Source organism: Montipora foliosa, chromosome 13 (genome assembly GCF_036669935.1).
Source record: "Montipora foliosa isolate CH-2021 chromosome 13, ASM3666993v2, whole genome shotgun sequence".
In the NCBI taxonomy this organism is placed as follows: Eukaryota; Metazoa; Cnidaria; class Anthozoa; order Scleractinia; family Acroporidae; genus Montipora; species Montipora foliosa.
In genome coordinates, this window is record NC_090881.1 from 2,881,918 (window position 1) to 2,889,417 (window position 7,500).

Below are 7,500 nucleotides of genomic sequence, written 5' to 3' on the forward strand. Positions count from 1 at the left end.
GCATGGGAATTTACTGCCGATTTCAGCCGTACAAATGTGGCCAGACCGTCCATACGTTGAGTTTGATTTGATGGCTCTCCTCTCGAGGTGGCTCAGGGGATGGAGTAGAAAACTCTACATTTCCCCTCAGTTTGTCCTAGATGTTATTAGCGGCCATACCCGTGCGGATGCCTCTATGCTTGTCTTCAGGGATCCTGATACCTTTGTTGCTGGTAACATCCATGCCTGTTTTCCTGCGTGGGAAAGTATCGCAAAGATTGCTCCTTTCAAGCTCACGCCGATCATTTTACGCTAGATCCAAGACTGTGAAGATGTACGAGAGTTTTTTCAACCTTTTAAGGGACAGTGTAAGGGGGGAAGTTTTAATTCCGCCCTACCCCCTTGTCGGATCTTCCCTAACGCATTTCATGTAAACCTTTTGCGCAGTTCATTTTTGAAACTATTGTTGACCGTCTGTCATCTGGGGCTATCTATGGGGTAAGGTGGGTGACTTCCCGCATCCGTATTTGGTTATTGAGGAGAAAAAGCAGAAATTCCTTTCCCTTTTGCGTCTTGTTCTTGACTCCGATGCTACTGATGTAAAGACACTTCAGCGTCTATCGGGCAAGTGCATATCGTTTTCTTTGGCAATTCCGGGAACTCGTCTTTTTCTCAACGAGGTGTACAATGATATTGGAAAAGGTCGGCGTTATGGTTCGTCTAAGCTTATTACAATATCCGGTCCATTTAGGGAGGAGCTTCAGCGATGGTTATTCCTCGCGTCTTGGTCTGGTTGTCTTCCTTGGCGCCAAGAGGCCCATTGTCAAGTCAAGCTATGCACAGACGCGTCTTCGTTTGCATGGGGCTCTTATTCGTGATTTCTGGCCTGTAGATCAGCACCATCTCCATATAAATGTCAAGGAGGCCTTAGCCCTTGCAAATGCCTTAGATGCCTTTTCGTCGTCTTTTTGTGACAGTTGGGTGGACGTCTACACCGATAGCCAAGTTCTCATTGCGTCCTGGCGTCGCCAGGGCTAAAAATCGCGCGATCTTGCTGATGTCTTTAAGCGGATTTTTGGGATGTTCTCCACTTATAACATTCATCTTAATCTCTTTTACATTTCTTCTGCTGATAATCCTGCGGACACCCCATCCCGTGTTTTTCCCTTGAAGGATTCTAAGCTTTCCCCTTCTGCCTTGGTTCAGGTGCAGGCTGAATTTGGTGGCCGATCTGGCCACTCCGCGGATTTGATGGCTCTGCCTTCTAATCTGCAGTGTGCTTTGGATGGCTCCCCCCTTTCTTTCTTTTCCCCATATCCCCTTCCTGGCTCTTCTGGGGTCAATCTGTTTGCCCTGCGTCCTGATAATCATGGTTGCCTGTTTTCAAACCCCTATGTTTTTCCCCCCATTATTCTTATCCCACAGGTTTTGTGCTTTGTCAAAACTCACTGTTTTGTTTGCACTATTGTTATTCCTGATGTCCGGCCTCGTGAATTTTGGTGGCCTCTTTTTCAATCGTATCCGTCTTTCCTGTTGGGCCCCCAGGGTTCTCAGGGCATAGTTCTCTTTACGCCCTACCTGGCCAGAAAAATCTTTTTGAGGCCACACCCCTGGATATTTGCCGTTTTCTTGTATTCAAGGACTCCAAGGGGAATACCCAAGTCCATAAGACCGGATGTCCACATCTTGGACAGCGGGGTATCTTCTCGTGTCAGTGCCCTTTACGTTTGGCCTACTCCACTGTTGATTCGTTTATTGGCAAGTTGCGCTCTATCTTCTCCGACATTGGTCGTCAGGGAGATTGGAACCGAACCCTCCTTCTTGGTAACCCAGCCTCTGATCTGCTGTTTAAGCAGTATCTTAAAGAAGTCACAGTGGAGCAACTTCGGGCTCGTATCACTCCCAAGCAAGCTGTTTCTCTTTTCCCTGACAAGCTGCTTTTGCTTTCCCGACACCTTGAAAAGCGTCTTCTTCTTCCGTCCCTTTCACTGGCTGAGATATTCATCACTGCTAGAGATCAAGCTTTTTTCAAGGCTCTATTCTTTTCCGGTGATAGAGGTGGTGATCTGGGGCAAGTCAAGACATCTGAGCTTGCTCGTTTCCCGGACGGCAATGGATTCCTGTTTAACCATGTTTGGGGCAAGACCTTACGGGATGGTGCGTCTAACCTTTTTGAAATGCGTCGACACCCTAATCCAACCCTCTGCCCTATCAGAGCTATTGAATCTTATATGGCGATTGCGCGAGAACTTGGTATTAGCCTGTCATGTGTATATTTGTTTCGTTCCACTAATCATCAGGGCCACATTGTTGATACCCCCCTTTTAAGCTCCACGGCTGAATCCCGCTTTAGAAAATATCTCCGTGATGCCCAGATTGACAGCGGGGAAACTCTTCATAGTTTTCGTTCTGGCTGGGCCCTTTCTCTAGCCTTCTCTGGATCTCCTTTGCCAGATGTTATGTCCCATGTTGGCTGCTCAACTTCTAAAACGCCCCTGTACATTAAATTAGCTGATGTCATCCCACGTGCGGGGGCTCCAGCTGATTTGCTTGTTTCTGCCCTTCTTCAATGTCAAGAGGCTTCGCGCGTTTACGAGGACTGTAATGCTTTAAAGGATTTCGTATCTGCTTTTCCTGCCCCGACTTTGTCTTCGTCCAAGCGTTCACTTCCACCTTAGTCTTTCTGCTTCTAGTATGTGCGTTTATTCAAATTTCACTACCCTAACTACTTATCTCTAGTGGTGAACTCTACACGGAAGCATACTGTCAGCATTGAATATTTACCTATCCATGCCTTTATTATTGCCTTAATGCACACTTCTGATTGTTTTATTAGCATTCGTCTTGCCTTGATTTTAGGCAAATCACTATGCTTGGTACATTATTTTCTTCTATAGCTCTGTATGTCTTTGTGGTGCCATGATTTCGATGGCGTATAAATAAAGTGTGTTGTTATTGTTGCGTCGTCTTTAGTTTTGGGGTTCTGTTTTATTCTCTTTTGGTATTTCTTTTGAGGTTGGGTTCCTCGCGGTCCCCCGCCCTGTCTTGCATTCTACATGCCATTGCTTTCTGTGGCCGCCAGACTTCCATACCTCAATAGGAGTGTAGGTAAGATCGACGTAAATAGGATACTATTTACAGCGGTCTTACCCAAGCGAGTATAAGAGGTATCGCCTTTATGAATTTATTACCATTTCGAAAGAAGCGGCGAGTAACTCCTGTTTGGCGTTTGCTGTCCGTTTCATCGTTTGCTTATCTGCACTCCATCCCTGTGCTGGTCACCTTTGGATTTTCCCTTCCCTTCCGCCCTGGTTTTAGGTATTAATTGTTCTGTATTTCATCTGAAGGTGGCTGCCAGACTTCCATACCTCAATAGGAGTGAGGGTAAGATCGATGTAAATAGGATACTGTCTACTACAGTCGTTTTCCTTTATTTCCCGCGCAATTTGACATCATTTACGCGTGGTGTAATGGTCATAATACGTCATATGCGGTCACCAAGCTGAACGAATAAAAACGATCTGCCATATTGAGAACATTTTTTAAACAACCTGAAAAAGACCAGTAAAACTGATCGAAACGTCGGTTTTAAATATGTTTTAACCTTGGAAATTCCCGGAATCAATTCAAATTTTAACTTTATGTTATATAATTAGCACTTCGTTGGAGATATTGTCATATCAATAACTCGCAAAGTAATGTGCGTTAGTAGCAATCAATATGATTTTTTTTATTTGCTCCTTCATTAGAAAATGGGAGCCTGGCTAAGGTCAAATAAATGACAGACTGGAACAACATTTAGTATTAATCTTAGAAGGCAAAGGCTTAAATGCACTTCAATGTTTGACCTGAAAGGGTTAATTGCTGTAAAGACTTTATTTAACTCAGCTGTGTGAGTCACTTTGTAACAAAATTACACAGTTATTTGTGTAGTGGAGAAGCGCACAGACATGTCATATTCAGTTGATAGTGTATTTAAGGCAATTCACTTACAGGTAAAATAGACTTCTGAGTCCTGAGAAAGCGCTTTCTGGGAGTTGAGTTATTTCATTTTTCCTCAGATCTCTAGAAGTGAAACAAAATTAGAAATAAGTACTAAATTCAAATTAAAGAAGAACAATCCAATTAATACCATTTTAGTTTTAGTTGCCGTTTTGTTCTTAGCTTTCCCAGATCGTCGTTGTACTCGATTCTACTTAGACAAGAGCAGTAAAATTAATCCCAAATGTCCCAAAAGGAGTCCGTAAACTACTCAGACCAATCAAATCAAAGAAAAAATGGATAGCTGTGGATTGCTAGTTTATTTCATTGTGGTGATGACATGCATTAGTAAGCTGCCCTTAACAAATTATTTGCTGGATTCATACATACATGTACAGCCTCATTCAAAATGATATATGAAATGGATCATATATGAACTGCGGATATGAAATCAACTGGAAGCTATGATCCTCGCATTTGTGAACGCAGTTTTTGCAATTGCATAAAAAAGCCTGAGAAATTGAGGACTTCAACAGGGTTTGAACCCGTGACCTCGCGATACCGGTGCGACGCTCTAACCAACTGAACTATGAAGCCACTGACGTTAGGAACTGTTCATTTGTGGGTTCCCGGCAATGTTCCCGTGAGGAATGAATCAACGATGACATATCATTTCATCGTTGATCCATTCCTCATGGAAACATTAGAACCCAGAAATGAACAGCTCCCAAAATTAGAAATGAGTACAAATTCCGAATTCGAATTAAATATGAACCGACAAAAGCGGATTCCACCCCTCCCCTCCCCTCCCCCCTTCCCCTTCTCTTTTGGTCAAGGATTTTTTTTTCTTTTGTAAACGTGTGTCGGATGGTACTTCGAGCTTTCTTACTTAAATATATTGTCTTTACTAAACATTGTTAATAAGAATAATTCACCGAACGTCGCTCGAGTCAACGGCCCTTACAAACTGGCTTCGAACCGACAAACAGAAAGATGTTACAGACATCGCATTTTATTCTGCAAAAAGACGAGGTAGGCTGGATACGAATGCCTGTTCTATAGTGTGTCTTACAAACAGTTGTACCAGTGTAGGTAGGCTTCCGTAAAGGAGCATTAATTACTCGGAATACCTGAAAGGTATCCGAGTTATATTCTTGGAAGAACGTGCAGCAAATGGACAACAGAATTAGGAGGCGGTGATTTCATTGGCTAAAAGCAATGTACTACACCCCTCCGCACAATACATTTGACCTCCCTCCCCAAAATAAACACAAACTTCACATAGCCAGAGACTTGAAACAGCCTCACGTCTAACAGAATTCGATGAAAATCGGAATTTATAACGTGTAGTGGAGTGGCTAAATGATGGGTTCTACGTTGGGGCTTCATGGTGACTCGTTTAATTTCGTTTGATGATTCAAAGCCCATGTTCCACGATATAGCAAACGGACGCAATGCCATGCAGGTGAACGTGAATATGCTGGATTCAGCCGTCTAGAAATGTTATAAATAAGATATTTACTATAATCCTGCCTGTTGACAACATGACTAAATCGCCAGTACAAACTTCCAGCAGCGGTATGTTATAAATGGTCGAGATCTTTGTACGAACATCATCCGCCGATGTCCATTTTTTATTTTTATTGTTAGTTACCTAGAGCTGGAGATCACCGGCCACGTTATTCACAACCATCTTAATTTGGAACCTTTGCAGATGGATACCGTTTATTAATTACAATTGAAACCAGTTTATCTGATGTCACGCTACAAACTAGATCCCGCAAAGATAGACAAAACGCCCACGTAATTTCCATTCAAACAACCAGTTCCAAGACATACTACCCCTATAGCTATGTCACCTGTTGAATTTATTTGCAATTGTGAACATTAAGCGATTTTCACCGGCTCATTATGAATAAGCAACTGGCTGCAGAAACATTTACTTGTTTTGCTTCGTACTTGGCAAATTAAAACATAGGCGCTCGAGAGGCGCATGCGACTACTCCAGAGATGTACAAGGGGAAAAGAAGTAGAATATTCTGTCATGTGAATAGGGGTAGCTGAATTGTGGGAATTGATTCACCACAGCCTTCATATCGATAGTTTTTCGACCATTGAAAAATTTACGTGCGATAGATCATTTACGCTGTCACGCAACAAAAAAATAAATTCGAAACGTTCGATGAAAAAGGCCAATAACTTGGATTGTTGCTGGAAACAAATTTAGACACCACCACCAATTCTCAGATCTGTGCGGTACATAGTTTCTGAGCTCTTTGTCGAAGCGCTGAAATCACACAACTTTTACTAGTGTAGGTGGATCGAAGTGGACTTTACTTTGCCTTGAAAGCGCTTACTTTTCGCTCATGAGATAAAATGTATGAACACATCCCCTAAAATGTACGTGAAAGGCTCAAACTGCTTAGATTCATAGGGATAGATATTTTTTCAATCAAATACAGTGGAAGCCCGCCTAACGGCCATACATTCTCTTATAGAAAACCCTCGTTAATGCGGTCACCCGTTAATACGGCCAATGGCCACAATTTTAAATCCCAAACAGTAGAGTCCTCCATAATTTCACCCCGTTAACTCGGCCACTCGCGCCAAACGCCTGTGACATGTTAATTTCATTGACCTTCATTAGTTACTGCTGTAATCGAACAGCCGATCATATTTTACAAGGTACTGTCAGCAACACTCCTCCCTGTTTTCATTACAAACATGATCTTGACACTACTGTAACATCCAGCGCCCGGTTGTTCAAAAGCCAATTAACGCTAATCCCAGATTAAAAAATTACCAAGGAGTTTATTTCTCTACTCCCACATGTTGTACAACGCTGATATTTGGCAAAATTTTACATTAGAGGAAGTCAATCTTGAGAACCAAAAATAACCAAAAGAAACTTGCACTTAAAAGTTGAAAAAATTAAACCAAAGTTTATGCTAATCCTGGATTAAGTTAATCGGCTTTCGAACAACCGGGCCCAGTAAGGCAAATCTCGAAGGGATTAAGTCTTTTGTGCTTTCATCAAAAACACGATTGATACTTAAGTCTTTCGGTTAGGGTAATTACGGCGGCTTCCGTTTTTTAAAAGCATAGTAAGCTGGGCCTGTTCTTGTTTTGATTTTAGGCTCAGAACGTACAGTACACTTAACAATTTTAGCATCTTACCTTATGTGCGAAGTTTCAAGTATTTTATACAATTACTGTACGTACATTCCTGTTGTTTATTAAAGAGAAAAGTTTTCTGGAGGTGCAAAAGCGATATTTACTGGGTTGCCAGTATGGCAAACCCAGTCGAGGTCTGCGTTTAGTTAGTTTGTTATTTTTTTTTTATTTCTTCTTCTTTTTTTTTTTTTTTTTTCCGTGTCGGGAAAAGTCTTGCCTGTCACTCCTCTGGTAAGTGGTGTCTTTGGCCTTCTGCGCGTATTTTCTTAGGATCGAGAGGGTAGTGGAACTGCGTAGATTTCTCTGGTGGACACAGTAGAATCATTAACTTAGCCTGCAATGGCGTCGAAAGTCATGTAACGCGAA